Here is a 25,509-nt window from a genome sequence, read left to right as displayed (position 1 = left end):
CTCTGCCTCTGCCTCTGCCTCTGCCTCTGCCTCTGCCTCTGCCTCTGCCTCTGCCTCTGCCTCTGCCTCTGCCTCTGCCTCTGCCTCTGCCTCCCAAGTGCTGGGATTAAACACTTTAGCCCATGATTTATTCCTAAAAGTACCAAATTGATTGCAAATCAACACAATATTTAATTGCCGCAGAAATAATTATATTTAAAAATTGTTATTACAGATGAATCTTTTTTGTTTTGTTTTGTTTTGTTTTTTTCGAGACAGGGTTTCTCTGTGTAGTCCTGGCTGTCCTAGAACTCACTTTGTAGACCAGGCTGGCCTCAAACTCAGAAATCCACCTGCCTCTGCCTCCCAATTGCTGGGATTAAAGGTGTGCGCCACCACGCCCGGCCCAGATGAATCATTTTTAATCTGTAAAATTTATGAGGAGAGCCATTTACTCTCCAGGTAAGGTTCTGGTACTTTTCTGTTGCCAGGTTATGGGTATTACCGTTCCTTATAGTACACAGTGAGAGTAGGAAGCTGATGGGAACCTATAAGTGGGAATAGGCCACATAAAATTCTATCTTAGCTGATGTGGCTGACTGAAGTTACACAAAATAGACTATCTTCCTAGTTTGTACACCTCGGTGTGACAAGCAGAAAATTAGACACCTGGCAGCTACAAGTGTTTGGGTTTTATGTTTTCAGATACATGGCCAAGATTGCTCTCTGACTGCCAAATTGTTACCTTAATGTAAAAACCAGAGAAACACATTAGATTTTTACCACCTTGAAAATCATGTTCAATCATTGTTTTAAAAATGTCTTCATTACTAGGTGGGGAGAAAAGTTTCTTTCTCTTTCCAGAATGCTGCCCACTCATTTTATAGGGTTGAGACTTGAAAAAGAAAATTGACAATACTACTGAACTCTAGAACATCTCTTGGGCTTTGAAATATTTATTTCATTATTGGAAGTAAAGGGGGTGGCAACATCATTAGTATTAAGCTTAAGCTTGTGCACTGTTTTACTTCCCTCTTAGGTACAGTGGGGTTTTCCATGGTTTTCTACTCAGTCCTCAGGTTTAACACAGAATGAAAGAGAAAAACAAAAATATTCAGCCAGGTAGATTAAAACTCACTCTAAGTCACACCCAACTCCAAAGAAAACACAGTGAGGCAGACAGCAGTTGAGCTAAACAGAATCTCAGAAATTAGGCAACCAAGTCATTTGGCACAAGGTAGGGATTTAGAAATTGCTGAAGGACCACACAAACATGGATGAAAAGAAGAGAGGATCTGAGATTAAAGTTTTAGGGACCATTCTGGATCTAGATTATGATTTAGAAAACTCTTTTCTAGTCACCACCATTGCTCTTTGAGTGTTTCACTTCAGTTTACCATCTTGGTTTGTTTTCTGTCATTTGTGTTTCTATAACTCAGTCATGCTGAGTCCTGCTTGGACCTGTAAAGAATAGAATGATATGGTTCCTGTCCCTGGAACAGAGCCAGCAGGATGTGGGCCTCCACAGGGTGTTGATGGTTGCTGTGGGCTTGAGGCTTGTTTATATAGTAATGTATGTATTTTAACTCTCCTCCTTCAAGGAATGCCACTCTGCCAAGATTGAGGACACCATGATAATCAGAGACAGCATGAGTCTGGAACCTGAGGGTGTGTCTAATGTTTCAGCAAAATAGTGAAATGATGTAACCTTTAGGATACCCTTTAAGGATGTGAGAAAGAACTCTAAAAACATGAGTTCAAAAGTATATAGTTTCTCAACTATGCAAAATATATGGTTGCAATATGAATTGTACAAAGAGCTTCACAGATGGCAGCTACACTATGAGCCAACTTGTCAGAAAGATACTAAGGAGGAAGATAGAGAAATTTAGGGAGTGGTTATCACAGGACTAGAGCCCTCTCACCTGTATTGTTGTTGTTTAAGCCTAGCCTAGAAAGGCATGCAAATTCCTGAATTCAAGGTCAGTCTGGGAAGGTGAGAGTTTAAGGTCCAGGCCCAAGGTGGTAGGAATGATAATTTCAGGGTGGGGTCCCACTCAGCTACCTTATTGTCTGTGCTTGTACCTGCAGTCTCTTTCTAAGAATCCTGGGGCTGTGATATGCTCTTTCATGGGATAATCAAAAGGGCAATGACTGCATTAATATGTAAATAAAAGACTTGGCTTTTGATCTTCAAGAGATAAGCTGTCCAGATTTTTTAAAATAGCAAGAGAAAACTGTCTCAAGCAGAACACACACCGAAAGGGTGATCAATCTGGAAAGCTGTCTCAAGTAGATCATAAGTCATCAGCCTGGACCCTTGATTTGACTTCTAGGACTTTAATTCATCCCTCTCTCAGGAACCCCTCTCCAAGCTGAGTCTGGTCCTTGGCATAATCGAATGTACTGTAATTTGATAATAGGGAGAAAGATATATTTGGAAATGTGACCTAGATGTTTAGAAAGTTTCCAACTTCACACACACAATTCATCATTACCCACATGATCTGTTCCTGCTCTTTTTTAAAATTCATCAGAGTGTTTTTTCACATTCGCAAGTTTGTTTGTAAAGAGTTTCATTCATTTCTTCAAGGTTCTAAGTTCTTGGATTTCTAATATCAAAATGATGGAGAGTAGGTGTCTAGTAAAAGCTTGTATCCTGATCTGAAGTGGCAGAGTATGTGTGCAGCTTGCTTGGGCCTCTACTAGTGTTTTGCAGAGTTTTTAACCAGTTAGGCCAATGAGGGTCCCAGGGTCTCTTCTCAGATGCCAATTACCCCATTCTAACACATTCTAACATTAGAGTATGCATTACAAATTGAACCTCTGTTTTGAATATTGCATTGTCTCCCTTAGACAAGCAATAAAGACCAGGGACTTAAATAGTCATAGGTCAGCTGGGGCACTGCACCGAGGGAAACAATACAGAAAGGAGTATGTTGCTCTTTAGGCTGAGCCTACCTTGCTCAGAACATGTCCTTGCATGAGAATGCGAAGTATTCTTGATGAAGATGAAGTAGACTGTGGTGAAATCACTTCCTGCAGTTGCAGAGCGAGAACTCCTGGAGCAATAAGTCCTAGGTGAAAATATCCAATATCAAGGAAGAAATTCTTTGACTATTTAAATAAAGTAGAACAAAAAAAAAAAAAAAAAAAAGAGCCAAAGATACGAAAGAACAAATACAAACAAACATTCAAATAAACCAAATCCACAATGAAACAAAAATATTATGTTCATTTCAGAGTCAGTATATCACTCCACAATATACAGGAAAGGACAATGTCTGCATCAAATTAGCAAGCTGTTTAACAGATCTTAATGGGACTGTTTTACTCTAGCCATAATAATATAAAGTAAGAAAAATGAATTTCTCTACTTTCTTGCAAAAAAACTAGGATATACACAAATATTTGGCTCCCAGAAATAAAGATGAAGGTAGCCATATTCAGACTTCTAGGTACAGAGCTATATAGAGAGTGCAAAATTCCCTTAAGTCACAGCCTTATGGTCAAATTGTCAAAATTAACCTGTATTCAAGACAATGAAAAGTAGACACTGTCACAAAGTGACTAATATAAACTATCTGCTACCTTCTCTTCTCATGCATGGGAAGAGTTTCTTTGTCCTTGTGTCTGATTCCGGAAGTAGTATAGCTGGGCCATATGGTAGATCTGTTTTTAGTTTTTCCCACTTTATCCTCCTGACATCTCACATATATCTACCCAACTTTCTCCTTATTTGCTAAATTAGATACTCCAACAGGAAGCTGCCTATCAATGAGAGAAATAGGTAAGCAGAGAGTTCTCTAAATAAGAAACAAAAGACAGTAAAAATTTAAAGATTCAACATTCTTGGGCATCAGAACCATATAAATTAAAATCACTTTGAGATATCCTCTCAACCTGGCCAGAAAGTCTCTGACGGAGAAAACATATAGCAACAAATGCTTGCAAGAAGATGGGTGATAAAGAACTGCCTGGTGTTGGGAGTATTACAACCACGGTGGAAATGGGTGGGCAGGTTCCTCAGAGAGTCAAACGTGAACTGCCTATCCAGTACACATTCAAAACGGACTGCTCATCCTTGTTCATCTGCTTTTGTATTCAAAATAGAAAGGAAATAAAATCAGCATAGATAAACATCAAATAAGGAAAATGTGGTATACATACACAGTGCAATTCTACTCAACTGTAAGAAAAAGTACATTTTGCAAGAAAATGCCTGTATCTGGAAAGTATTATATTAGATTAGACAAATACTACATAGTCTCTTTCATAGGTGGGTCCCAACTTTGAATATCTGTGCATATGAAACATCTTTTAAAAGGATAAAATGAAGAAACTGAGGAGAGAAGACAGCCATTCTAGAGATGCTGTAATCTGGGCACTCTCCCTAGGCCTTCCCATAGCATTGCTCTGAACATAGCTGTTCCTTTTGTTTAGAATTACATTCTCCTGTCTTCACACTTAGCTTGAGAGTGTCTGCACAAATACCAATGTTTTAATGTCAATTGTGCTTGTAAGTCATCCCTTCCCTCTAAAGATACCCAATGCTTCCATCCTCTCACTTACCGTACTTCTTATAATACAAGTCCTTCTTATAGAAATATTTATGATATTTATCCTGCATTTTTTTTCTTTTTAAAAGTGGCATTCTAGGATGTGAGAAGTGTCATTTATATATTGCAAAATCTTACAGAGTATTGGAATGAATTGATCTATTGAAAGTAGATATCAATATCATTTCATTGCAAAGTTATTTCTAAGTTGAAAAAAATATATGCCCTTTAGTGAGAAAACATTTAATGGAGAGAACGCTGAAAAAGCACCAGCAGACAACTGATCTAAGTTTCTACAGGGTCAGTGCATTTTCTACACACCCCGATCCAAGGGTTTCCATGGAAGCTGCATCCATGCTGAGCACTGTAGATGACTGACTATTTAATCGTTCATTACTATAGAGAAGGACTTTTGTTATTACGAGACAAACGGAACAGAAATGGCAGGCACACCTGTAATCTCTACACTTGGAATGGAGATTCAGGAGAATCAGGATCCCAAAGTCTGACTGGACTATACGTGAATTCTAGGCCAGCCTGGGGCAGATGACCACACCTCAAAAACAACAACAACAACAACAACAAAACAACAACAACAAAAAAGGCTTGGGCTGTATCTCCCTTTCCTTTTAATATTCATTTGCTACCAACTTCTGTATCACTTGTTTCACAGGGAAACAGGTACTCCATGGGAACCTCAGAACATGCAATATGGCCATGGTCTCTAACACTTGCCTCAGAATAAAGATTTCTGATGCCCTTTGGAGCACAAGCTTTGGTTTACATGGAATCTTGAGTGGCATGCACTTAACATAAAGTAAAAGAAATACAACTTCCACATTAAAATTCCAAATATAAAATTAAAATGATGTTGAATAATATTTATTAAATGAAAGTGTTATCTGTGGGTTCTTAAAATGCATGCAAAAATGTCTTTATTCATACTTGTCAGTGCTTTTTAAAATTAATTATGAAAAATAAGGAAATTAATGCATCATTTCATTTTGCTTTACTGATTTGAATATTTTTGGCAGTTACATTTTTAAAATTAAAAAATATGCTCACCATGTGCAACTCTAATTAAATTAATGTATAAAATATGTTCTTTAGCCTAGCCTAACACAGACCTATGACACTGGCCAGGTGGTAAGCTGAAACAGTATTGCTTGTGCAAAGCTTTCTTGGGCAACTTAGCAAGATCTTATCTCAAAATTTAAGAAAGAAAATCATAATTTATTACCTAACATATAAAAGGCATTAGATGATATTTACATCTTCTCTGTTAAAAGCCAGGAACCATAAAAACCATATTGCCACAGACTCCAAAGCTCCTGTGCTCCTGTGCTGGATAGCTTTATGTCAGCATGACACAAGCGACAGTCATCTGCGGGGAGGATATATATATATATATATATATATATATATATATATATATATACACATTTGACTTGTGAATGATGTTAGAAAACCCAGTCTATGGTGAATGATGCTGCTTCTGAGCTGATGGTCCTGGGTTCCAGGCTGAGCATGCTATGTGGGGAACGTCAGTAAGCGGCACCTCTCCATGGCCTTCGCATCAGCTCCTGACTTCAGGTTCTTGCCCTGCTTGAGTTGCTGCCCTCACTTCCTCAGTGACATATAAGCGTAAGCAAGATAAAAGCTTTCTGTGGTGTTTTTGTCTTATTCTTTTAAAGGTTAATAAATTTTCCTTAAAAGCAGGCACACAGTAACAACTATAACATCTACTCTTCTTGTGTGACATATGTACTTGTTTACTGTAAAGAATAGCTAAGAATACAAAATCATATCATATGTGGATGTTGGAAAACATAGACAAGTAGTAAATGTAATTCTTCCTTGACTTTATGTTGAATAAATGATAATGAATACAAATAAAGACTAAGTGCTCCAAAACTTTGACCCGATTGTGCTAGTTTCATGAAAGGTTTAACTTGTCTCGAGTTCAGTTCTTGTAGTGCTTTGTCCACTGCTGAGTGAGTTACTGCCTGGCTTGGTTTAAAGTCACACAACTAGAAAGACATGAATAACCTAAAGATATTCTCAAAAGTCTTTAAAGGGTCTTTAACATTTACAGGAATGTCTCAATTTCCATAAAATGACCCATTTCAATCTGTGAGTGGTTCAAATGCTCTCACTCGTAGATTGCATATCTCTTTAGGAGATCTGATGGTCTCTCAAAGGCAGTATACATAATGAAGTGGAAATTTCAGTGACTTTTTCCAAGAACTGCAGAGTCACTGAGTGGTCCTCAGAAAATGAGCATCAGTGGATAGCTGAACAACAATTTGAAACCTGTTAAAATATAGTCAGCTTATAATTTTCTATAGTTATTCTAGAAAAATACATTCATAAAATATTTGTGTGTCAATGAAAATTGATAATTATATGTATTTATATGTTTATTTTTATGATTTTGATGGAGTAATTTTGTACACTAAGAAATGTATGATACTTTTAGATATGCACATATTGTATATTAATAAAACCAGACTATTTGCCACACTCTATAACCTCTGTTACCTTTCATTTTATCATGATGGGGACATCTATTTCTCTCTGACAGTCATTTAGCTTTTAAAGTTCTATTTATTATTATTAGTGTGTGTCAGTGCCTTTGTTAATGTGGGCAGGCATGTGCACACAATGGTATGTGTGTGGAGGTCAGAGGGCAACTTAGTAGAGTTGGTACTCTCCATCTACCTTCAGCTTACACCACACCTATGTGAAAAATCTTCCTGGCTCTCTTTGGAAATAGTCAGTACAGTATTGCTTATAATAATCACCGTAGTGTTCAGTGTTTTTCAAAATATTCACTTTTATTCAATCCTTTATTTCTATTTCTACACTTCTTGTTTTGCACCACTATGAGTTTAAGCATGGTTTTTAGTATCTTACTATAATGCCATTGAAGTTTTGTCACAGGAATGCTCAAGAAGTTAAAATTACAAATGCTTAGGACAATTCATGACTATCCAGCTATAATTATAACCACTTGGTCCAGTAGAACCTTGTTCATTAACATAATGACTGTGCTTTGAATCCTGTAGTTGACATTTTTGCATGCCTTGCCTGTCTTCAAATTAATTACTAAAAAAGTTGGCTCCCATTTTTACTTTTCTATAGATGCAAAGTCTATTGCCCCAGAAGACTGGTCATCTAGAATAATAGAATAAGAAGAAAACTGCACAAATGGTTTCATAGTCAGGACCAGCAATCCCTAGCTTTCTTTATATATTAGGCATATATCAACAGGAAGTATAATATATCAACAGGAAGTATAATATATCAACAGGAAGTATACTACTACTTGATCATTCTCCAAGTCAGACTGGACTAGACTAACGTCCTTCCTCACACTAGTTACCACATAAGATTGGGATAATATCAATGGCAAGACAATGCCCATACACAATTTTGGTTTAATTCAATAGCATATTATTAGTAGATCATTATATATTAGTTATTCTGTGAGATGGCAGTGATAAACAGTTCATTATTAAAGGTGGAACAATCAGTGGCATATGTTCCTGGCTACTAAAAGGGGACAAGAAGATAGAAGATTCAGAGACACAGTCAAACAAGAAGTGGCAGCTGAACCAAGCTTAAAGAAAACTGAGTAACTAAAGGCTGGGACGGGTTTTCACATAGATCTGATATCATATGGAAAAGATAGAGAAGAACTCAAAGCTACAGCTTCAAAGCCTGAGAAAGAGAGAAGCACTGACTGCCCAAGCAGACGGTACTTTTGTGCGTAAATCAAGCTTCATGTAAAATTCTTCTGCTATCCTGCTTTGTCCAGCCCAAGAATTTAACTTTCGGAGGCTGAAATGACAAAAGACAAGAGTTTTCAAATTTTGAAACTTTTAGAAATAGTCAAAACAGCATTTAATCTAGGTATTTCTTTTTATGAATGTTTTTAGCATATCTTAGTTACTAATGTGTTAAGTTATACATTTGTTTGAAGGTATAATTCATACATTTTGAAACAGCCAACAAAATTACCTTGAACTTCTACAAAGCAGCTAAAAAAATTAAAAGCTGAGAAGTTCTTTTCTTTGTCCATGCAATACTTCCTCATAGTCATGAAACTCAACTAGGATGTCTCCTATTTCTTGCATGAAATAATTTCTGGGGCAAATGTGTTTTATAATCTAAAGTATAAAAGCATTATCCTTTAACAAACGTAAAATTACATAGAGAAAACAATTACAGAATGGTCAAAATCTCATTAAAGTTGTGCGAGGAAAATTATGTATGCCCCATTTACACTTTTTCCTTATAGCCGAGTATCAAATGATTCATCTTTATAGCCGAGTATCAAATGATTCATAATTTGACTCTTATCCTAGGCCTACCTGACCTTGTAAGTGTTTCTTGATTTTAAAGGATGACATTTAATTAAAACTGCCTTGCTGAAGTGCGGTAATTATTGGTGCAGATAAAAGAGATTTACGGAGGCTGAAGCTGTTGGGATTCGTTAAAGAAACACAGATTTTTCTTACTGCTCCGATGTATCATTTACGAGATGCAATGTACTATCTGGTTTCGTATCATTTAGAAGCACATCATCTTGCTGGTTGAATTGGCAGCCATGATTGTGGAAGAGGCATTTCAATTAAGCCCACAGTCAAACAGACTTCAAGAATTTTCTACCTTTATTTGCAGTGCTGTGCATAAAATTATTCGAGCATTACCTGGAAGAATGAGAACTCACGGAGGGTGAAATCAGACCGAAACCTCACTCTTTAAGGGATGATGTCTCCCTTTCTTCACAGTTTCTGATCCTTCAGTGAGTGATATTTGGGAACGTGTATGAATAATCACTGAGTTGAGTCCTTGCACATCTTTAAAATCCCACACCAGGACTAAGCCCAAACACATCTTGATCTTTTCATGAGAAAATAACTTTCATTATAAAGGTCAACACAAAATAAGTGACTTTTTTGTTTGCATTTTGGCTTAATTCCTCGTTCCTTATGATGTCAACTTCATGGTAGGTTCTATCTGCACAGACTGTCAAATAAGGAAATAATTTAAAGGGTGTCCTATTCTTCATATGGAAATGGTTTCATACTTTCTTCAAAATACCAGTTTTCTAGTGAGATTATTGGCATGGGAAATATTTATTTTCTTAGAATTGTATGATTGATAAGTATACACACACACACACATGCACACACACACATACACACAGACATATATATGAGCTATATATAGAGAGAGTGTGTGAAAATGATACGTACTGATTTTTATATGTTTAGTGTATACAATCTAAGTTTTACAATATTTTTCTTAAACTTTGATATCCAATTATTTGAATCTTGACTTATTTATTCTTTTGTCGGCTAATATTACTGCAAAGTGAAGCATTAATGCCTCATTTAATATAGTTTTCCTTTATAGATATTGCACTATGGGTATGTATAATGTCTAGTTGTAAAAGACTCTTCTGTCACTACTTCATAATCATTTCCTGCTGACACCAAGATAGCAGGTGTTTAATGCATTATGCTGGGAATTCGTGCCTATGGACAATGAATATCTTTATCCTTCAGCTATTTAATGGACAGATTTGGAGGATCCTTTAATGATAAATATGACAAATGGACTTAAAGTAACCTTAGCTAATTGTGTCTTTTCTTATCTCAATTAAAGTGGCATACTTCATTTTATCTGGGTAACCATCCTGGTTTATAACTATCATCCACATTGATTTAGAGATAGAGAAGAGCAAACATCATTAAGGTGAAACTCAGAGGGTTGGCTGCCCTCACAGCATGTCCTCATGTTCTACAGGGTCAGCTTCTGGATCCATTTCATGATCTCTAGGAAGATAAACTCATACTCAAAAATGAAACTGTTCTATCTTGTGAACAGAATTATGATGATGACAGATCACACTGAAAGGCATTCATAGGAGTGATAATACCCCTATGCATTTAAACAACAAATTAATATTATAAAGAAAACTGGAGTGGTACACCCCTATAACCCAGCACCTAGAGGTAGAAACAGAGTAATTGGTAGTACAAGATCATCCTTAGTTCCTAAGTCTAGCCTAGGATACAGAAGGTCCTGTCCCAAGGTAAATATTTACTGAAGAAAGGTTGGCTTCACATTCTAGCCAAGCTCATCTCTTGCATATCTTTGTATAAAATAAAATTTAAAATAGAAGCATCTGTGTGGTGAAGAATGCTTGGTCATTGAGAAGATTTGCATTCGCACTTCCTGCTAGTGAATGTAAGGCATAACATGAAGTACTTAATAGCCTGCATGGTTTTTTACCTGTGTTGATCACTGAGCGGTGTGTTATCAGGAATGGGCCAAGTAAACTTCTACTATTCAAATCTTTTAACTACATTCATTCAAGCAAACAACTATTGGCTACAAAGTTTCCTTTTTGATGTTATTACTCTGATTAAGAATACAAAGAAGATGCAATACCAGGAAGAAAATTGGAATCATTGTTCTGTGTAAAAATTATGGCTGCTCTTCCTGTATCAGATTAATACTTTGAAAAGTAATTAGAAAAATTAAAAATCCCTCCTTAATAGGTCTCATAGGGAAAGACAAAGACACAAGAGTGGATAGCCCTGGGGCTAATTGTATTTGATGTTAATTCTGTTCTCCTGTGAAGGGTTGACAGCAAGGAATAAGTCAGCACTCAGGTGATTTTCTATAAACCTTCTTTCCACCTCAATTTATAAATAAAGGCTAAAGCTGGCAATTGCGGGGAAAGAAGGGACGGTGGAGCTGAAGGTTTTGGGAGAGAAAAAGAGAGATTGAGGATGATAGAGGAGGAAGAGGAGAAAGGCAGCAGGTATTCATATCAGCTCTGTTGTGTTTTCATTGCCCGAGCTTATTTGGGTTGGAGATTTACCGCAACAGGTCTCATAGGGACAGACAAAGACACTGAAAACAAGAATGCTTATTTTACAATCTTAAATCCCATCATTCTTCTGAAATATTTACAACATTTGTACTCACTTACATGGTTAAAGGAAGATAAGATATGAAATTGATGGGATTTAGGATGAGAGAGGTAAAGAACAGGAGTTTAGAATAGGTAGAATTTCTGGAAGACAGCAAACTCTCAGAAAGAACTCGTTGAGGAAGGAAGGAGGAAAAACATGGAAAGGAGCTGCAGAGAAAGGATAGAAAAGGCTGCAGAAACATACACAGCTGCAAGAGGACAAGCTGAGCAGACAGAACAACGGACTGACTCGATCTGTCTACAGAAAATGGAGCATTCCTAGAGTACAGGAGAATGAAAGGACACTCAACCTACAGTGGTATAGTGCATAAAAAATACAGAACACCAACTTTGAGTCAATAGCATTGCAAATGTAACTTTTCAACAGTACAAATAGATGCCTCCTACGAGTTCATCCTAGGGGAAAATTGAGGTAAGGAGAATACGTTCTTCCAATAATGGACCATCAGGACAGATATTTGTTTAAGAAAAGAATAGGAACAGAAAATTAGTACCACTCTTATGGGAATGTTCCTCACTCACAGAAATGTCTAGTTATCCCTTCAGTATTGAATTCACTACCATCATTTTCAAGAGTGATGAAATGGATATTAAAGAGGGCAATATTATCTAGAAATTACAAACCCTTTTTATCAGAATACTGAGAGGTAGCTGGAGAAAACATTCTTACCATAGTCCCAGTGGGCTCCATAGCCTCACTGTGGGTATGTGGAGGAGAAGGAAAAAAAATTGTTGAGCAGTGTTGTTAATGAGCAAACTAAACTACCATGGAAGGCTTCCATTTTTCATAATGTGATGGGTTTGCCTCAAAGGAGTATGAAGGAGCAGACATATACCCTGGCTTTCTACTTGAATCATGGCAGTGAGGCAGGGTGGGGAAAGGTTCTCAGTCACAAATAAAAGTCAACTTATTGCTAACTTTCTCAGAGACTGAAGAGACTGCCCCTATACATAGAGACTGTTTCCTTCTGAAAGGATGGGTGGGGCAGCCAGTAGTTTATCTGACATTGGTCAAGGCTTAATTCTTATATTCCATGAGATATGAAGAGAGTCCTATGAAGATGCATCACCACTTAGAGCTGAATTAATGCATTTGTGTTTCTATCCTACAGAATGTTTCTGTGAGTGAGAAGCGATACACTGTGTCACCTAAACCACTCAAAGGAAGGGAAATCTGTTTATGCATTGGGTAGAAGCCTCGGGAGGAAAGGCAATGGAAATCTATCCAATGTAAATTCACATTGAAGCTGAATTTAATTTTCACATGGAGAAAATTCTACAATTGATGATACTCATTTACTTTTATAATTGTAGTATGACAATAAGGGCAGTGTGTCTCCATATGAGGCCCTACTAAGGACAGTATGTCTCCACATGAGATCCTACTAACACCGAGTCTCCATATGAGACCCCACTAAGGAGAGTGTGTCTCTACATGAGACACTACTAAGGACAATCTGTCTCTACATGAGACACTATTAAGGACAGTATGGCTCCACATGAGACACTACTAAGGACAGTGTGTTTCCACATGAGACCCTACTAAGAACAGTATGTCTCCACATAAGACCCTACCTAGAAAGATGACAATAATGGAAGGACAAAGAACTCAGGAATGAGATAATAGAGATAGATTTACTATTCAAGAACTATAAACACCAAAAAGGGCTGTTTCAAAATCTACAGGACAGAGCAGAAACCAACTCCCTAGATTTGAAGGGCAGTGACTATACAGAATAGGTACCAGTAAAACATTAAAAGATAAACTAGGAAAAAAGAGTCCTGTGCTTTTATGACAGATAAGAAGGACTCCTGCCTCTGAGGAGCAGAAAGGTCAGTGCAATGGACAGATGTACCTGGAATTCAGAACTACAGCTTCCCTTTCTTTGCTTTATTCCAGTGTCAGTGTTCAGGGAATGGGCCTTCTGTAGTCCTTTGCTCTTCTTGATCAGCACAGGATGAAGGGCTAGATTAGCTGTGCTACAAGCTTTCACAGGGAGTGATGAAAAGCAGTCATGGCGCCTCTCTGCAGCCAATGCCCACCGCTGGGCACATGGTAAGCATACAAGCACTGCTGCGCTGTTCAGGTAAGGCTGGGAAGGAACATGCTGGAACCAAGTCTAGGTTCTGGGCATCAAAGGCTCTGTTAGTAAGAGAAGGTTGGGTCCAGGCTGAGATAAAGATGAAGCCTCCACATGTATAAATAAGTGAAATAGGACTGACAGAGGTGTTTCACCTCATGTTTGCAAGTGGTGGTATTACCCTTATATCTCAGATATGCTCTACTGTCCAGAACAGAATGATTAACAGAGTAGGTCATGATGTTACACATGGTGTTTGGATGAGGAAATGTGGCTATTCACACTGCAGATACTGTTCACTTTTTATAGTCATAGGTGAATCAGAAGCATTTTCAGATGAGGACATGGTCGTTTATACTTAAGCACATTGCTTTCTTTAGAGGAGTTCCGATGTGAATATGAGAGAGAAAATAACTGAGAATAATGAGGAAGTTGCCCGTGATTTTGTTAAAATTCCCTAATTGACTGAATTGGATTATATCAGAGTCTGACTGTTGTTTTAATCCCAAACATAAAGAATCTTGTTAATCTCTTCTCTTTTATATGTGCTTGCTTCTATTTTATTTCTACTTGCTTCACTCTACATACTGGGAAGGCATTTCATCCACATTGCAAGTTGTTCCTGCCTCAAATCCTAATCAATGCAAAGAACCCAAACCAGGCATGGCTCAATCTCCCCTCCCCTCCTCTCCCCTTCCTTCTCTCTCTCTCTCTCTCTCTCTCTCTCTCTCTCTCTCTCTCTCTCTCTCTCTTTCTTTCATTCTCTGTGTATGTGTTATTTTGTTGAGAATTTTATTATGTAGCACCAGATAGAATAGAGGCTGGCCTAGTAAGTAGTCTTGCCTCAGTTTCCCAATTATTGGTATTATAGACATGAGCTTCTTCATTTGGAATGAGATTCAAAAATCTGTCAAGAAAATGCAGCAGTATTTTACTATGAGGAATTTCTACCATATAAAAATCAGCCTTGTAATTTTTCCAGGTTAATGATAAATACTTTCATTTTCTTTTTTACTTAATCGATACTGTGGTAGCATCATCAAAGAAAGCTGAATGCCTGCAATTTCCGGTACACAGGAAACATTTGAACCATGATTCATCCATCAAGTTTCTCATCTTGATGGAAGATATGGACTTTATCCTTGTGTTCTGCAGAAATCTGGGCTGACCAAGGATGAGGACATCTGAGAACATGTGCATCTCCCCACAAGCAGTGGAAGTTCTTCAGAGTACTCAGAGGTCCTGAGAAGGTTAGAGGTGCAGAGTCAGACAGATAGCCCATTAGTTAAAGCGTTTCCCTGTGTACCCTCCCACCCAACCTAATTACTCAGAGTGTGAGGCTATGCTTGGCTTCTAACATCATAAATTAGACTTCCTGAATTTGAGGAGGGGAAGGATTGCCTGGGAGTTTCTATCATGGTTAGAAATAACTTCTAAGTAAGGTACTTTATGCAGACTCCTCCACAGAGACTGTGGCTCTGTGGTGAGATTATTCCACAGAGGTTAGGTATTTAGATGGCTATAACTCATGAAGGCTTGGGGAAATAGAATTAATGCAGACCTCTCTAGGAATGATATGGATTCACAAAGTCTACCTTCTGACCTTCTTAATGACAGTTATCTAAAAACTTCGTTTGCAAGTCAAAGTCACAAACTTTGTTATATTGAGCAATAGTTTTTGTTTTAAAAATTCAATAATATTTGTTGTCACCTCTTCCTGTTAGTAAAACCCACACAAATCACCAGTATATAGTGTAGCGATAAGGCCAGTGACAAATAAAATTGAATTCAATTATCAAGAATTAAAAAAAAAATAAATAAATCTTAGTAGCTTGCATTGACTTGCCCAATAATTATCACAAAGAACAAAATACGTGTTAGATTGAGGTTTAGGTACATAATATAGAAGGAGCATGGATCACTATTGCATTTTGTGTCTAAATCTTTACTCTGAAGGACTAATGCTGGGAACGTCATATATAGGGATCTCAGAGTGTTAATTTATATTTTACAAAGGCAAGGATACTATTCTAGATGTGGTTTGGAGTTAGTGAGTGAAGAGTACACATGAAGTATAAAAGGGACTTCATATTGTTATTTTTCGAAGGTATGGGTGATAGGAAAATAAATAAGGTTAACAAAAGTATCCAAATAATATGTATGTACTTTGTCATTCTCGTGGAAGACAGGTTTTGTCCTATCCAATACTTGTCCTTCTTTTGCACACAGCCCCAATAACACATTTTCTCTTTCTTCACCGACAAATTCATTCTAAGCATGGAAGCACTGCAAGTGACTGGGAAATTTCCATGGAAAGGAAAAGGGAAGAACTGGAAAGTTTCCAGTTTGGCATTCTCTAGGGGCAAGACATGTGTCCTGGAATTAAAGTTTACAAATCTCACTTAACCATAAAAATAAGCCTCCAAATGGCAGCTCAGGCTGAGAAATAACACAGGATATTCAACTTCCCCCATTTACTGTTTATATGTAATCATTTTAAAATAAGTATTTTAATATATTAGTGATATCTAATTACATAATATGCAATATATTAATAATATCATGGTGGGGGCAGTATGTATACTTGATCTCAGACATTAATGCAGGTCATATACATAGAATGACCTTAGATCTTTGGTTCCAGTCACCAGTTGAGTAGATTTTTGGAAATGAACCTGGGTCCTCTCCCACAGCAATGTGTATACTTAAACATGGAACCATTTATTCAGCCTGTTTGTGCAATTTCAGAATTGTTATTGAACCTGAACTAGAAAGTTGGATATTTATGTTTCAAATCTGTCAGAATTTATGCATTGCACAAGATTACATAAACTCCTATCTAGAGTTGATGCAAAGTAGGGCCCTTCTGTGTAAAGTCTTATTCAATGCAATATTCTATAAAATATTACATAATTTTAGTATTTGTATTTGAAACCTGGAAATATTGAACCTCAGAAAAGTTTGGTTCCACCCTACTAGTGACTCTGAATAGTAATGAGACTTTCAAAGATTATTCAGGCTCTGAAGGTTTGTTTTTTTGATGATTAGCCATGACTGGTTTGCCTATAAAATAACACATATGAATAATTTTATATATTTCATATTCATCTATTATTTATGTATCTATCAATTTACTTATCAGTCATTTACTTATCTATCTTCTATACCTCAATATATATATATATATATATATATATATATATATATATATATATTCTATATATCTATCTACTGTTTTTCAATCACCTATCTATATATCACCTATCACCTACCAACTATCTATCTATCTATCTATCTATCTATTTATTATCTATCTATCTATCTGTTATCTACCTATCATCTATCTATCATCTACTCTGGTGTTCTTTTTTTGACACAAGGTCGCTTTTTAGCCCATATCTGCTTTGAAGTAGCACTCTGATTTATGCTGGCTCTACCTCCTAAGTACTGGGAGTATAAAGGTGTCAATGTTTCACTGCTGTATTTTAAGATAAAATTGTAAGAAAGAACAAACCTCATCTGTTTTGATGATATAAACTGGAGAAATGAAGTATGAATCGGGCACTAAAATATAGGATTTGAAGGAATAGACAATAAGAATACATGAAAGAAAATGGGAATTTGTGACATAGAATGAGGGATGGCTAGAAGAGGATCTCTTTGGATACTGACAAACTGAGTTATGAGTGTCTGTAGCAAGAGGTGATGAAGATCTAACGGGTTTTGTTGTGGGAAAATTGACCATCTGGTTCTGAGCTAATACAGATGAAAAGCTGCAAATGGGTCCAGGGACAAAATGTGATTCAAAATCTATCACAGTGTCACTGTCTAAATGCACATGTAACTAATGGGTTCTTTCAGAGAATACCACTCAAAGAGCATCATGAGAATATTTGAAAATGCATTTGTGTGTAAAGATGTGGGAGCCACAGGACCAAGCACTGTTCCAGAAGAGAAGTGAAGACCTGGAAGGGGTGATGCTGGATGTGTCCATGTTCAAGAACCAATGTTGTCATGTTTAAGTACTGTTACCTTCCAATAGTGACAATTCAGTCTTAGGAAAAAATAACATTCAAGGGGACAGCAAAGCATTCTAGGACTTCATTCTAAATGGAAGCACTTATTTGTTGAACTAGTTAGTAACTATCCTCATCATCAAAGGACCACTTGTAAGATAATGGCCCCATGAGTTTCTGTACCATGGTGTTCCACTTGTCTTAGCATGTGAGAAAGCAGACTGTTCCCATAACAAAAGTTTCGCCCAGTGAATTTTTCAGAACCTATCCTTGATCTGAACAGTGTGTGACTGTATTTAATTGTGTTGCAGCATGCTGGGTAAGGAACACAGAATAGGGTTTACAAGAGCTATAATTCTGTGTACTTACAGTGAGGTGATAAACCCACAGGCATTGGAGAATCTGAGAAATGCTAATGAAGCAGAAATATTCTAGCAAGGATTTGCAGCTAGAAATAGGTGTGTGTTTGGGGGGAGGGTGGTGGTGGTGGTGATATTTAGAGTCTAGAATTTCATATAACCTGGAATCATTTTGAAAACTGAATAAAGACCAGAACAATTTTTAGAGGTAGATGCATGCAGAATGTGATATGAAATTACATGGTTTGCTCAGGGCAGTTTGAAGGACAACTTTGTTATGTAGCACAGGTTACTTTCAATGTTGGGACCAGAAACTAAGGACTTAACTGCATGTAAAGAAAACAGCTCGATATATTCTATAAAAGACAACTTTTGCAAACTTGAGATAGCAAGAAGATAAAGATGAGAATCCCTTGAAGAATTTTAAAATAATGTAGGGAAGTAATAGCTGTCTTCAATATTGAATTGTTAACACAAGTGTAAAGTTTGGCATGATTGCAATATATTATTTTCAAAAGTGAATTATCTTTCTTATAATACAAAATATGATGTGGAAATCTGAAAGACTTAAAGATAACAATGATTCAGATTATGGATACTTTTTGCTAATGCGTTTGACTATTTGTGCATTAATGTGCAGATATAATCATACAGTCCTAAACATTTACACACAAGCTTATATACTTCAGAATTTCACTTTATTTACTATCACAATCATTTGACACTTTTTACCTAATTATCAGAAAACCTTAGTATGATTCTTTGATAAGCCTACCCATGAGAGGCTAGAGAGAATACTCAGGGGTTAAAAGCACCTGATGCTTTTCTAGATGAACCTGGGTTCAATTTTCAACACCTATATAGTCCTTCACATCCTTCTGTAACTTCAGTTCTAGGGGATCTGACACCATTTTCTGGTCTCTTCAGGTACTTCATGAGCATGGTGCAGAGACATACATGCAGGCAAAACACCATACAAATGAAAAGACAATAAGACAAAAATAATTAAAAAGAATACTTTATGTATCCTGGTGCATTAACCCATGGCTTAAATATACTGTTCCCAATTTTCACTCCTTTTACAGTATTATCATATGAGATGGTTGATTTATACTGACAACTATTCAGCAGGAAGTATGTAATTATTTCTTGCTTGCAAGTTGCTCCCAAGCTCATTTTTGCTCGATTCTAAATAATTAACAATATCTTTTAAAATTGCTAGTTTTATATGTGGGAATCTTATCAGTTCATATACTTGAACATTTTCTCCATGTCTGTCAGTCACTTATGTATGAACTTTAATTTATACATATCAATATATAATGTTTGTGTTTATGTTGTGGGAATAGATTTCTAATATTGTAAGATTTACTTTTCATGGAGCCTTTGTGTCTGTGGTGCATGCCAAGGACATTTCTGAGTTGTTTATATTGCAACTGACATTTAATAATGTAGGAGGCCAGCATGCATGTCCAGTGCATTTATTAATATGCCTTGATTCAGCATGGCTCTAACCTCAGCTAGTGTTTGGGATGAAGCTGATATCATTTCAGACCAAAAGATCTGGTCATGTGTCTTTAGAAGAGCAGCAAGTACATTGTAACCTTTGATGATGTCCCCAATCTTACAGGGAATGACACCTGTCTAGGAGAGGGACAAATATAATTAAATTTTCCTACAAACAAATGAAAGTTCCATGTTCACTTTCCTTCTCTTTTTCACCCTGAGTTTGGCATGATCCTGAATAGCCTGACTCTGGTCAGTATGGAAACATTTACTAGTCATAGTGTTTCAGTTATTCAAAGCCAGTGGTAAAGTTCAAAGACACACATATTTACACTGTAATGTCTTACAGTTTAGCAAGATAATTTTTCTGAAGCCATTGAGATTCAGCTTCATATTTCTTGTGGCAGAAACTTTTAATTAACAAGTAGGATAAATAAAAATTGCAATCCTTACCCCAGTTTATCAATAAGAATTTCTCTTCATGTTTCTAGGTGGTCAATGAAATAGTTGAGAAGCCATAAGTTCTCAGACTCCTCAGTACATAAGACTGAGCATCTAGATACCACTCCTATGTTACACGATGATGCAGCTCAAATGTTCTGATATTAAACTTAGAATGTAACATCATTTTATTGTTTTGTTTAATAAATGAAAATGGATTGGTGTCTATGAGTATTCTGTCAAGCAAGCAAAGAGATTGGCTCTTCACATTTTTGGCAGAAGCACTTTCTTGTGTTGTGATGCTCTTGAAATAATTACAAGCATATCCTCCACTGTGGCACAGAGCTAACATGCATATTAGTCATTGCAGCAGCCTTGCTTTTAACTCTGACTTCCCTAGCTTCTAAAAAATGACACACAAGGAAGTTTTGCCCACAGAGAGTCAAGGTGATGCATCTTTACTTCATCTAGAATGTGTTTCTGGTGAACATTGCTTTCTGCTTTTCACTGACTCAGAGTACCTCAATCAAAGTAGACAGTTTACACATTGATCATGAAAACTTCTTGCCAAAATGAAAGAAGCAGACTCTTGTCTACTTCAAGATAGCAGCAAGGGAATAGTATGTTATTTCTCTTCTGCTGGATCCTATCATCTATGTAACAATTAAATGAGCACCAAATGAGTCACACATTTCTACAAAAGTGCTTTATTTCATATTCACACCCAAGTGCTCACAATTATCAATTACTTTTACCTTCTATGTATCAAAGTCAGTCTTTTCTCTTTTCTATTCCCCAAAACTTTAGCTATGCTCTGCTTGGTCTCATAGTTTCAGGCCAGAATTGTTGGTTCCCACTCTTGTTTCAGGTGTTTCAGTTTCATTCTTTGTCTTAGTCAGGGTTTCTATTCCTGCACAAAATATCATGATCAAGAAGCAAGTTGGGGAGGAAAGGATTTATTCAGTTTACACTTCAAAGTTGCTGTTCATCACCAAAGGAAGTCAGAACAGGAACTCACACGGGGTAGGAACTTGGAGGCAGGAGTTAATGCAGGGACCATGGTGGGGTGCTGCTTACTGGATTGCTTCCCCTGGCTTGCTCAGCTTGCTTTCTTATAGAACCCAGATCTACCAGCCCAGGAATGGCTCGGCCGATAATGGGACCTCCCCTTGATCACTAATTGAGAAAATGCCTTACAGCTGTATTTCATGGAGGCATTTCCTTGGAAGCCTCCTTTCTCTGTAATAACTCCAGCCTGTGTCAAGTTGACACACAAAACCAGCCAGTATATTCTTGGTCTTCAACTCTTTCCAAGCATTCCGGTGGTGGTGGTGATGTGTACTCTTTCTCTAGTCAGTATCCTGAGGGCAACAGCACAAACAGGGTTGTCCATTTGTCTTGCGTTGTGTGCTATGCCCACTCTAGACGAGTCCTGAGAAAAAAGAGTCTCAAGGAGACTCAATCTCCTAGAGTCCTGGCATTTCCAATAATCTATATACACAAACACTAACTGCATGTTAGTATGGTGTATGCTCTCTTTCAGTATTATTAATGCCTTTAAAGACTGAAATTTTTACCATAGGTGAAGTTTCCACCAGTGTTCCAAAGTCCTAAAAGATTCCTTAAAGCCAGGAGCTCAGAATTCAGCAAGAAGGTTTCCTATTAACTAACATTCTAATTCACTTCTAGTAAAGACCAGGTGAAACTGATTAAACATCACAAAGAACAGAGCCAAGGTCAGGGCAAAGCTTAACAAGGCCTAGGAAATAGTGGGGTTGTGGTATTGCATTAGCATAACCCCCCAAAACAGGTTTTTCTGCTAGGCCCAAAGGAACAGCATAATTGAGGATTTACTGGGGACCCTTGACTGTGGGGTTTAACTATTGACTAGCCTTTCACCTGGCTTCCTTCTCAAGCTGCCTGGTCCCACCACCCTGGTCTTTTGTTGTATTCAATCCTTTGTTTTGTGTCATTGTATCTGTGGATGTATCCTGCCCCCACTTTTCTTGTTTGTTCTGTATTAAAGATGCAGTACTCATTTTAATCAAGACATTCAGTTTTACACCCTCTCTAGTGTTGAACTATCTGTCATTCATTTGCCGAATCCTTGCTCACCTGCAACCAAGAGACCCGTTCCACACAGATCGGGGACCCAAGTGAGGTCTGTCTGTGGCAACTGTGAAACACCCAAGTATTTCTATTCTATTATAAAGACTCTATTCAGTATTAATTTGTAACTCTTCATAATTTTTATAATCCCTATTACCCATTCTGGATTTCCCTGATCTCCACCCATGGGCCTTGCATTTCACATTTTCTTCACACCCAGTTTTTACAACTACATAACAACCATATAATTTCTGCTTGGATGATAGACATGAGTTACCTAACCCTCACATCAACCCTAAAATGTAAGATTTATTCTTTTCAGATAAATGTCACTTCACAAGTTGGGAAACTGAATGACAGCAAGACCAGTATCTTAGTGGAAATGATGTTGCTTTGCTAAAGACCTTCAAGTGAGGGAGCGTCTGACCAACCACCTTCCTATAGTATCGGTTCCCTTGCTGAATTGCTCTCATTTTATCAGATGCTCTTGCCCTGCTATTCAGTAAGCATTGTCCTTCCAACACTTTCAGTGATGCTGTCTGAGTGTCTTAAGCACAGTGGGATATTATTTGAATTCCAAGTCCAAAAAGCAGTGGTTAACAGCTTGGGAAGGGGGAAAGCTTCTCAAAGTTCTTTTTTTTTTTTTTTTAATCTTTATTTACTCCTCTCTCATATAATACACCCTGACTGGAGCTTTCCCCACCTCTACTCCTCTTAGTTCCCTCTAGGAAAAAGCAGGTTCCAGGTGGAAGTTGAGCATCTCTGGCTTTTTTGCCTGCTTTCTGGACTCTTTCCCTCACCCAGTCTTGATATGAGAGTTCATGCCTGGTCTTTTTCTTATTAAAAAACAAAAAACAAACCAGTTTTTTGTTTTGGTTTTTGTTACTCTTTTGGTTTTTTGAGATAGGGTTTCTCAGTATAGCTTTGGCTGTCCTGGAACTCACTCTGTAGACCAGACTGGTCTCGAACTCAGAAATCCACCTGCCTCTGCCTCCCAAGTGCTGGGATTAAAGGCGTGTGCCACCACTGCCAGGTGTGCCTAGTCTTACTATATCTTGTGCAGTGCTCAGTTGATGGCCCTGGCAGGTCAATGATTCTTAGCAGCAAAATTTCTTAAGCACATTCCAACAGCTTAAGCACATTCAAAAGTTTCAATCACAAAAAACTCCTTCCAGTTCAGTTTTATTGTCTTAATTAAGTTCATGGACTTGAGAACCACAAAACTTCAGATCAGAACACTGACGGTGTCATCAGCTGAGATGGCATACAGATTAATTCCAGATATAATCTCTTATCAGTGAAATGGACAACTGAGATACTTTGTTTCCATATTAGCTTACTGTGAAGATTAATTGAAATGGGATGAGAAAAATAAGATTGTAACAATGCTTGCACAATTCATGTCTTTAATAAGTTTCATATTTCTTGGTTCTATAAATTTTGACACTTTTCTTGTTGTTGCTATTGGGTGCCCTGAAACTTCAAATTACTTTTCAAAACATACTTGATAATGTACAGAGTACAGCAGTTATAATTGACATAGCAATAAACATTCAGAATGAAGCAAATGTACTAGGGAGACAGATCTAATATTGATATCATGTAAAACCTAGTTGGCTATGCTTCAGTAATAATTTAATCTTGCTTCTCTCTTTTCATCCTGATTAGTCCAAAAATGAAGAAAAGTCTATATATCTAAAGTTTCTATTTGATACTATATTTTTCTTCATGATAAAAGAACTTGATTAAAAAAAAACTGAAGGGCACAAAGACCAATTAATTAAAATGCATATTTTCTGCAATATGCTTGGATATATTATATTTGTATTTCAAATGTGTCAAATTTCAAAGGCTAATAAAACACCTTTTAAAACCTTCAGCACTGAGAAGCATAATCTCTCCAAGGAAGGCAGGAAAATCTTTAACAATAGTGTAAATTGTTTGTAGACCTCCTGTCTGTACAGGATAAGTTATTAAGATTTCCTAAGGTGATTAACTATTGTTTTAATTGCTACTCATGTTTCTAAAAGGGGAGATAAACAGATGGTGGCTTGGAAGTCTAGACACCATGTGTGTTATTTGTTAGTCATGTGAGATTGGCACAGCTTTGCATCTCTAGGGAACCTCATCTTCTGCTTATAGAAATTAACAGTTTCAAAAACAAAATGTCTAATATTCATTAACAATCACTAATAAGTTCTGAAGCCGTATAGAGCTAGCATCTATTTTTATTTATTTGTGAATTTGGTATGTTACTTAGTCTAAGTCTTCAAATATTTCAAATGTGAAATGGACAAAATTGAGTTAATTTTACATTTGGTTATTTGGTGTGGGGAAAAATGAAATGCCATGCTCATTTATATGATAATAAACATTTAGTAAATATCTACTAACAAAATTTTGTTTAAAACATTGAAAAATGTACGGCCTCTCTATTTCTAGAAGTTAATCAAAATTAATAATCCTTTCATTAACTATTACAGTCATTTCATTAATTTATTCCATGATATTCATGGCTTAGACCATCTACAGTGATGATCCCTGAGGGTTCTGCCATGGTCACTGCCTTCATATGATGAGACATAGACAATTGAAACTAGGGCACAGGTATTTAAGTAGGAACGTGATGCAGACAAGAAAGTACAAAAATTTTATGTTTAGAATGATGCTTGAATAATCATAAAAGTTGTTTTCAAGGATCAAGCATTGTCCTGAACTCCTAAGAGGAAACATCTATAACAAAAACAAGCAACTATGGATTGGATGCACATTGAAGAAAGAGGATGGGCTACAGAAAAGAATACAGAACAATGCACATACTTAAATGTCCCATTGTATGCAGAAGGACCTGGTTATATCCAGCAGCATAAAACATGACAAGATCATTTACAATTCAAACTAAAGTTTCTTAGTTATACTAAGACATATTGCTAGGAATATTCAATTAATGAAATAATGAGATTTAAATTAGCATTTCTGTCCTAATTTATTTTTAATTATGATTTTTGATAATTTCATACTTATATGCAATGAAATATGATGAGATCCACCCTCTATTTTCCTACAGTCCTAAAACTCCATGTTTGAAGCAGTGATAGGTTACAGTGCTTTTACTTGGCTCACTGGTTATGCTCTTTAGTTGCCTTTTACATGCTTATGTTCATAGACCTGAGTGACTCTCAGCCTGGAACAGAGAAGCTTCCTTCTGGTGAAGAGATACATAATTGGTTGAAGTGCTAAGAATAAGAGACTGAGTGCTTGACCCTGAACACAATGTCTACATCAACCCTCTTCAGTAAAGTTCAGGAAACAGGGTAAGAAGAGAAAGAACATAAGAGCTGGAGAATGCAGAAGCAAGATGTAAAAGGCTGTCTTCTGGATACAGAACGGCTGTTCCTCTCAAAAATTCACAAAACCCATGGTTACCCACAGAATATTCATACA

The sequence above is a fragment of the Mus pahari genome, chromosome 4 (assembly GCF_900095145.1).
Source record: "Mus pahari chromosome 4, PAHARI_EIJ_v1.1, whole genome shotgun sequence".
In the NCBI taxonomy this organism is placed as follows: Eukaryota; Metazoa; Chordata; class Mammalia; order Rodentia; family Muridae; genus Mus; species Mus pahari.
The sequence above is the reverse complement of the archived record's forward strand: the minus strand, read 5'-3'. Positions refer to the sequence as shown.